The following is a 9,991-nucleotide window of genomic DNA, read 5'->3' on the forward strand; positions in this document are numbered from 1 at the left end:
AGCAAGAATAGCGCAGCAGGCAGCATTAATCTTGTCGTCACAATGGTGTAAACCACAATAGAACCTGAACCGATTATTTTATAAGATAACAGGGTTTAGTTGTCAATGCTTGGATCCTTTATATAATGGCAATGGAAGCCATGACCCTGGTGAACAAGACCTAATCTAAGAACTGTGAGAAAAAACATGAAATAAAATGTTGTTTAAATTAAATATCTTTGTATTGAATAAAAATAATTTAAAATAGAATAAACTAACCCCATGATGTGACGCTTGGTGAACAGAGTTGCTGTATTGTTGCCTCCAGCACAAGTCAGACCTCAAATGCTTGCTTTTAAGTAAAAATAACTAATTTTTAAATGCATTTGTCACCTGAAATTGTAGAATAAGACTGCTTACACATCTGCAGCGGGTTCCTTTTTTTCCTGCTCCTTTCAGAAATCATAGGAATGACAGTTGAGTGAGGAGATGGCTGTCGTGATGGTCATCAATACACTCTGCCCTCTCCACTGACGGAATACAACACTAACACCATCTATTTAGCTGACCATACTGGGCATTACTGTTAAAGGAAATCTGTCATCATCTTTTTGCCTCCCTTTTAAGGTGACAGGCAAGCTGATTACAGTGATATGTTTGCTGTATGTATGTGTGCAGTAGTTTGGGAGAAACTTGCATTTTATTAGTAGCAACCAGACATGGAGGACTACAGGAAGTAGTTTTCAATATTCATGAGCTCAGGCTAGACTTGCCCACATCTCTCTCCATCCACTGATTGACAGCTGTCTCATTATGCACAGTAATCCATGGCTGGAGGGTGAGGTTGGCAGGGCTACATGCAACTCCTGAATATCAAGGACTACTTCCTGTAGTCCTCTATGTATGGCTGTTACTAGTGCAGAAACATTTGGAGATTGTGTACCAGCAATGACTCAATGAAAAATATTTTAGGAATGCATATATTTATACATTATCACGGTTGTGCCAACATTGTGAGAGGCAATCACTGAAGAACTCGAGAGACAATTTAAGAAAATAATCTTGTAAATGGAATTTCTGACTGCGTGGTAAAACATAAAGTCATTCTCCAGGCAAGTCTAAAAGAAAGAGGATAGTTTTGATTGGAGATTCAATCATTACTGGGATGCCCTGTTTTTGGCAATGGAAAAATGGAGGGTCTTTGTCAACAATCCCATCATTACTATTAGAGATGAGTGAACATGCTCGTTTAGTGCAATTACTCGAACAAGTATTGCTTTTTTCGAGTAACTGCCCACTCTGGCGAAAAGATTCGTGGGGGGGCGCTCTCTCTCTCCCCCGCTCACGCCCGGTGCCCCCCGAATCTTTTCGCCTGATTAGGCAGTTACTCGAAAAAAGTGATACTCGTGTGAGTAATTGCTCTAAACGAGCACGTTCGCTCATCTCTAATTACTATACAATGTATAAAGGTGCTAAGCCTCCATGCAAAACAGGGGCCTCCAACTATAATATTTCAATATTGTACTAGCCTCTTCAAAAGGGGACAAGAGACTTTCTGAATATTCCAGAGCTCGGGTGCAAGTGCTCCCTCACCACCTACTATAGTTACACTCCTGAAATTACCTATGCTGGGTGCCATAACCACATTTTTAGACCAACCTGTATGACTACTCTGCAAGATGTTAAAAATAAATCTTGTTATTTGTATAGCACCAACTTATTCCGCAGCTCTTTCAGGTAATTTATTCATTACCCCCTCACCAAGCTGGGTACTAATATTACTGACCTCGGAAGGATGGAAGCATGAATCAAACTTGAGTTGGCTACCTAAAATACCTGGGGATTGAACTGGCAACCTTCAGGTGGTGAGACAAGAGCTTAGGACTGCATTTCTGTTGCCTTAACACTCCGCGCTACAAGTATGATCCATTTACCACCACACCTTGGAAACATGAGACCACCAATAGAGGATTGGAATGTTAAACCAAACCACGTAGATTTTGCTGTTTTGGGCCAGGTATTAGGTTTAATATTCTTCTTTATAACGGTCTTCAATGTTGGCTTTGCAGTTTTATTTCTATCTTCAGTGATAAATAAAGCATGACCTGTCTTCTGGAATCTTCACGACATTTGCTGTAGCATGAAAGAAGTTTTACTAGGAAAGTTCTATTTCCTACTTTTGCCTTTCCAGTGACCCAGATTCCTGATCATCTATCATGTATGAAATTGAATTATGTTATCAGGTAAATTAATGAGAGGCTGAGTACGTCTGCACAGCTGTATACTAAGAGAGTAGTAAAACGTGCCACACAAAAAGGGGCAGAAAACATAAGACAACTCAAAACTTCATAACAGCTTGAAATTCATTTATGAAAAAGTGGCTCACTGCAAAAAAAAAGAGAATATTGCAGTCCTGTAAACAAAGACCATCAGGGACTAGGAGAAAGGGGGCACTGGGGGAAACTCAACTGGTAAGTAAGGTTTACCTTATTTTTTTGGACCGTTCACACTACTGTTACTGGAGGGGTTTCAGAGGGACCACTTTTACTTTAGGGGAAGGCAGAGGAATCATCATTTCTTTGTAAAGGGACAGAGGGACCACTATTACATTTGGAGGCACCATTACCTTGTTGGGGGCACAAAGGGGGCTTATAAGTTTTGTGCACAAAGTGGGTATTACTACTGTGTGAGGGGCAAATTGGAGCATTATTGCTGTGGGGCACAAACAGGGCATTATTACTTTATGAGAGCACAAAGGGAGGAATTTGTACTGTGAATGTGTGCAAATGGGGCAGCTATCACTTTGCGGGTGCAAAAAAGGGAGCACTATTTTACTGTAAGCCTGGGTTCACACAGGGCGGTTGTATATCCGCACTGCGGCAAAATCGCTGCGTTTGCAGTGCAATGCAGCACAAATGAGTTTTGCAAAAAAGCTGTTCTCACAGGACGGATTTTTTCCGCACAGCCTCAGTGCGGAAGTGCAACTGCGGCGCGGTTTTCAAAGATGCAGCATGTCCATTCTTCTGTCTTTTCCGCAGCGCTTTTTCGTCCATAGATCTCTGCAAGAAAATCCGCAGGAAAATCTGCAAGCCAAAATTAACCTTTGAAGCAGTTTTGCCGCAGAAGAAAAAGCCGCGGCAAAACCGCAACGGAAAAACGCAGCAAAACCGCAGCAAATCCGCCCTGTGTGAACCCAGCCTTAAGCACAAAGGAGACATCATTTTTTGCTGTGTGAACAATGTAGAAATGATTACTTTGTGGATAACTAAGCGGAGCTGCTGTATCTAAGTCGGTCATGTTATAATAGAGCTGCAACCGTGAACCATGAAGTTGCATTGGAGTGGGATGGGTCTTTGAAGGTTCATTTACTTTCATTGACTCCCCTCACCCCATGTCGTAACACGTGCTGCAATCACGCTCATGTGAATATTTCCTAAGGAATGAGGATCCTGGACATGGGCCCACCCGAAAGAACCTAATAGATTATATGGAAACTAGTATTGTAAATTCTACAACCCCTTTAATGCCAAAGGCCAGGACCATTGTCAGTCCAGGATTAAATAAAGTACATCCCGCATGTGTAAATAGAAGGCACGTTAACAAGCCCTAATATTGGGATTCATGCAGTAAACCTCTGTAGAACATCAGTCCTCCTTTGATCTGTCACGCAGGTGTCAACACACAAGGCCCCTGCCTCATTTTCTGTGGCCCGCCGGCTGTATAGTAAGTTCCCTCACCTCCATGCTGCTGTCAATAGGCGCTCTGCTATCGGCTTGTACTGTCTAGTGCAGACAGTAACACAGGAGTGCCGATAGCAGACTGACAACCACCGCGGAGGAGGGAAGAAGACTGCAGAGAACATGAGAGCGACGCTGAGGAGGAGCAGCTGCAGGGTGAGAGCGCTCAGCACTGACCTCCTCTCACCGGCCCTAACTCTATTCATGGCTCTAGGCTTGGGGAGACATCAGGGGCCCAAGAAGGACTGAGAGCAGCCAGTACACCTGCCGGTGGGGACACATTGGATGCAGGTAAGTATAAGAATGTGTATAAAAATGCAGAAGTGTCCGTGTGTGTATGTATGTGTGCGTAATAGTGTACGTCTGTGATCATGTGTGTGCATATGTGTGTAATAGTGTGCGTCTGTGTTATATGTGTGCGTGATAGTATGTATCTGTGTTATATGTGTGCGTGATAGTATGTATCTGTGTTATATGTGTGCGTGATAGTATGTATCTGTGTTATATGTGTGCGTGATAGTATGCGTCTTGCGTCTGTGTTATATATATATATATATATATATATATATATATATATATATAAAACACATACGCATACCATCACCCACACCTATAACACAGATACATACTATCACGCACACATATAACACAGATACATACTATCACACACACATATAACACAGATACATACTATTACGCACACATATAACAGATGCATACTATCACGCACACATATAACAGATGCATACTATCACGCACACATATAACACAGATACATACTATCACGCACACATATAACACAGATACATACTATCACGCACACATATAACAGATACATACTATCACGCACACATATAACACAGATACATACTATCACGCACACATATAACACAGATACATACTATCACGCACACATATAACAGATACATACTATCACGCACACATATAACACAGATACATACTATCACGCACACATATAACACAGATACATACTATCACGCACACATATAACACAGATACATACTATTACGCACACATATAACACAGATACATACTATCACGCACACATATAACAGATACATACTATCACGCACACATATAACAGATACATACTATCACGCACACATATAACAGATACATACTATCACGCACACATATAACAGATACATACTATCACGCACACATATAACACAGATACATACTATCACGCACACATATAACACAGATACATACTATCACGCACACATATAACAGATACATACTATCACGCACACATATAACACAGATACATACTATCACGCACACATATAACAGATACATACTATCACGCACACATATAACACAGATACATACTATCACGCACACATATAACAGATACATACTATCACGCACACATATAACACAGATACATACTATCACGCACACATATAACACAGATACATACTATCACGCACACATATAACACAGATACATACTATCACGCACACATATAACACAGATACATACTATCACGCACACATATAACACAGACGCACACATATAACACAGACGCACACCATCACGCACACATATAACAGAGACGCACACATATAACACAGACGCACACATATAACACAGACGCACACATATAACACAGACGCACACATATAACACAGACGCACACATATAACACAGATGCACACATATAACACAGACGCACACCATCACGCACACATATAACACATAAATATATTAGTGTGCGCCACTGGCCACTATGGGGGACCTTATTACCAATTGGGCCGCTGTGGGGTTCACTTTTACTATACAGTCTTTAAATTAGAATCGGCCCTTTGAAGGCAGCCATAAGGCTGATGTGGCCCTCGGTGAAAATGAGTTTGACACCCCTGATCTATCATGTAGAGAAATCAATAATAGCTGTGTCTTCCATAATGTCTAATTGGGGAGACCTCCTACACTCCTGGCAGCCATGCGTCTGTAGATGGATAACAAGAGTAGTCAGAGTTTTATCGATAGTTCATTGATCCGTTACAACACAAGCACAGTAAGGCTGGGTTCACAAGGGGCGGATTTGCCGTGGAAATTCCGCGCAGAATTTCGCTGTGGCAAATCCGCCTGCGGCCGCTAATCCCGGATTTCGCTAGCCATGTGGACGACAATTTACAAAATTCTCGACCACACGGGGCGGCCAATCTGTCACAGCAAAGCCGGGCAGAACCGGTGTTGCGACGCAGATTTCAAATATGCAGCATGTCAATTTTTTTTTTTCCCCACTGTGGCTTTGGTCCTCTCTATGAGGAGAGAAAGCCGTAGCGGAATATTGGCAGCTGAACCTCTTCAAAACCCACAGCCAAATGCAGCAGGTTTTAAAGCTGTACTTTTCCAGCGGAATTCCTGCATTTTTTTGGTGCGACCAAACCGCAGGAATTCTGCCCCGCGTGAACCCAGCCTAAATATACTGCGCTTGGTCCTGGTACTAAATTCCTCCATTCTGTTTGTAGTCCATAACGCATAGCCCTGCCACTAGAGTCATGCCACTGCTGCTGGACTGCTCAGCCCAAACCCTTTATAATGATATCATTACTCCCACCTTTGAGTGGACTGCTGGCAACCCATAAACCTCCCCTACCCATAACCTTCGCATGTGATAATAGCCAGCTTCTGTCAGAATGGGTTTCCAGAGGCGCCGGAATAGTAGCCCCCGGGGATATATATGGAGGCAGCCCATGACAGGGTTAACGGGGAGGCCAGGGTTAATTGAAGGGTGAAGAGGGGGGGGGGGTGTAGTATAGGGGGGAGTAGAGGGGGAAGTTAGAGAGAAAGTGCGGGAACAGCAGGGGGAGGAGCATCCCTAGGCGGCAACGGAGGAAGAAGAAGCAGAAGGAGAAGACGGAGGCCACGAGGAAGAAGAGGGAAGAGGTAGAGAAGTCCCAAGACCCCAGACAGAAGTCCCAAGACCCCAGACAGAAGTCCCAAGACCCCAGACAGAAGTCCCAAGACCCCAGACAGAAGTCCCAAGACCGAAGTCCGCAGACCGAAGTCCCAAGACCTGTCCGTGAAGAGCCCGAAGGTGATCGTCAGGAAGCGCCCAGAAGAGGACTTACCGGACATGGAGGCCGCCATGGAGAAGATCCGGGCAGCGGTGGAGGAGCGGGGCATCGACTGGCTCATGAGGGTCCTGGACGTCGGGGCCCCGGGCCCATCGGAGGAGGAAGCGGCACCCGCACGGTCAGCAGCATCGGGGGGAGAGGCGTCCGGAGCCCCTGCAGCAACAGCGGTGAGAGAAAGGGGGCGAAGGACAGCCGCTGCGGGGAGCCGCAAACCGGAGGCAGCAGCGGGAGCGCTGTCGGGGACTGCTAGTGGCCGGAGGGAGGAGGCAGGAGGGAGCAGGCAGACACCTGCAGCATCGGCGAGAGGGCCGAGTACGAGGAGGGCCCGCGCTCCGGCGCGTCTGAGCCCTGATCAGGCTCCACAGCGTCGGCGCCGCATAGAGAGTCCCTCACGGGCCCCTCCGGGCCGGCTCCCTGCACCATCCATGCCATCGGGGGAGCGCAGGCCCGGGAGGAATCTCGCCGGGCGGCACGGCGCAGCGTCCGGCACTAGGTCCCGTGCTGCCAGGGGGGCGGGGCCTAGCACCGGGCTGTCGGCGGTGAACAGAGCTACAGCGTGGGGCCGCTCTGCAGGAGAGCCGGTGGCAGCAGAGCAGCCCCACAGTGACTTCTCTGGACTGACTGAAGTGCGGCCCGTGAGAGCCAGGCCGAGCAGCAGGCAGGCGGCTGCGAATCCGGAGGTGCGTATGCAGCCAGAGGAGGACCCCGGTCGTCAGTTCGGACCACATTCTGACGAGGAATCGGATCCGCTGGAGGGAGGATCGGCGGCTGGTGGGACTACAGCCCCTACGCAGCCAGGTGAGCAAACACACGGGGACACTACATTACATGCAGTTAGCCGCGTTGCGCACGCGGGAGATAGTTTTGGGGGGTGGACAGGGGATGGGGGGGCGATGGCAGGCACACATGGCGCAGCGAGTGATTTTGGGTTATTTCTGGGTGGATTATGGGAGTTGTGGCGCAAGCAAGACGCAAGAGCAGGGCCGTCGCCAGTAGCTGCTTGGACGCTACCGTCCAATGCGTCGATCGCCGACGATAGCGCTAGGGGTGGTAGCACGGCGGGAGCGTCTGTAGGGCAGCAGGTAGCGCCCGTTACGGTAGGGGTCCAGACGGAGAAAGATGGGGAAGGGATTCGCTTGGATGACAGAGCGAAGGGGGAAGTTTATGTGTGTTTCGAGGGCCCCCTAGGTGCACACTTAAAGAAGGAGGTTAGAGAAAAGATTTGGCGCGACGAATATGTCGAGATCTTTTCCCTTCTCCCTTTGGAAAAATTCAATTTAGATAAAGGGAAAAGGACAGAATATAAGAAGGAAGAGGAGGAGAAACGTCGGTGGAGACTGATTCCACAGACGTTCTCCAACTGGATGCAAGCCTTCGCTATTCTGGCCAGCGTTATAGGTGAAAAGGCGCCGGAGAATTGCTCCGGCCTTTTTTGCTATCTCGATGCGATAGGTGAGGCGTACAGAGTATACGGGGGCCAAACGTGGCTTAGGTACGATGAACAATTTCGTCAGCGGAAAGCGATCCGACCGTCTATTCGGTGGGATCAGAAAGATATTGGCCTATGGTTGCGGGTAATGGCCCCAGTTAGGTTTGGTCAGCCCTTTCAGGGGGGGGCCGGGACTAGCAGCTCGGCCAGTGGTTCCCAAGGGGGGGGGGGGCAGGGAGGACAGTCAGGGAGTCATAGGCTCGGATTGTGTTGGCAGTTTAACGACGGCCAATGCAAATTCGGGAACTCTTGCAGGTTCAAGCACGTCTGCTCCGTGTGTAACGGCACGTCACATGGAGCAGCAAAGTGCTTTAAAAAAGGAAAAGGAAAGGGTTTCGGGGCACCTGGAAAAAGGGATGACACCAGTGAAACTGGCAAAGATGGTGCCGTTTCTAAATAGGTACCCCGACCGAGATAAGGCGAGTTTATTGTTTGAGGGTTTTAGGGACGGTTTTAGAATTCCCCCCCCAGTTCATAGGGTTCCGGTCACAACCAAGAATTTGCCGTCAGCGATTCGGCAATCGGCTGTGGTGACCGAAAAATTGTTTAAGGAGGTTCAGTTAGGCCGCATGGCGGGACCGTTCCGTTCCCCGCCCGTGGCGGACCTGGTGGTCTCACCGCTGGGGGTTGTTCCTAAGAAGGAACCTAACAAGTTTCGACTCATACACCATCTGTCATACCCAAAGGGGGCGTCAGTAAATGACGGTATAGACCCGGAAATTTGTTCTGTAGTGTATACTTCATTTGACGCCGCAATAAAATGGGTCCGCAGGTATGGGCAGGGAGCGAAGCTGGCAAAGGTGGATATCGAGTCTGCGTTTAGGTTGCTCCCAGTTGCTCCAGAGAGCATTCGTTTGTTAGGGTGTTTTTGGGAGGGAAGTTATTTTGCGGATAGGTGTCTACCCATGGGCTGTTCCATTTCTTGCGCTTATTTTGAAGCGTTCAGTTCCTTTTTAGAATGGGTAGTTAGGGATTGCACGGGGATTAGGTCAGTGATCCATTATTTGGATGACTTCCTATGCATAGGGCCAGCAGGTTCGCCTATTTGTGCAACTTTGCTGGGGTCACTTCAATGGGTTTCCGGTCAATTCGGGGTGCCTTTGGCGCCTGTGAAGACAGAGGGGCCCACTACATGTTTAAAGTTCCTGGGCATTACCATTGACACGGTTGCAATGGAATGCAGATTGCCCGAGGAGAAGTTGACAGAGTTAAAGGCGGAGGTAAAAAGAGCAAGGGTTGTCACCAAGGTCACTTTGAGGGAGCTCCAATCGTTATTGGGCAAGCTTAATTTCGCTTGCCGAATAATGCCGATGGGGCGAATTTTCAGCAGAAGGTTAGCGTCAGCAACGGCGGGGGTTCGGTTACCCCACCATTTTATCCGGCTAGGTAAGGAACTCAAGAAAGATTTAGCAGTATGGGCGGCGTTTCTAGAGAACTACAACGGTCGGTCAGTAATGATGGAGGAAATGGTAAACAATTTTGATTGGGAATTGTTTACTGACGCCGCAGGGAGTTCGGGTTTTGGGATTTACTTCCAGGGCCAGTGGTGCGCGGCCGGATGGCCGAGCGACTGGTTCTCGTCAGGGTTGGTAAGGAATTTGGTGCTACTCGAGCTCTTCCCCATTATAGTGGCGGTGGAGATATGGGGCGAGCAATTTAGGAACAAGAGAGTACGCTTT

Source organism: Eleutherodactylus coqui, chromosome 4, assembly GCF_035609145.1.
Source record: "Eleutherodactylus coqui strain aEleCoq1 chromosome 4, aEleCoq1.hap1, whole genome shotgun sequence".
Lineage (NCBI taxonomy): Eukaryota > Metazoa > Chordata > Amphibia > Anura > Eleutherodactylidae > Eleutherodactylus > Eleutherodactylus coqui.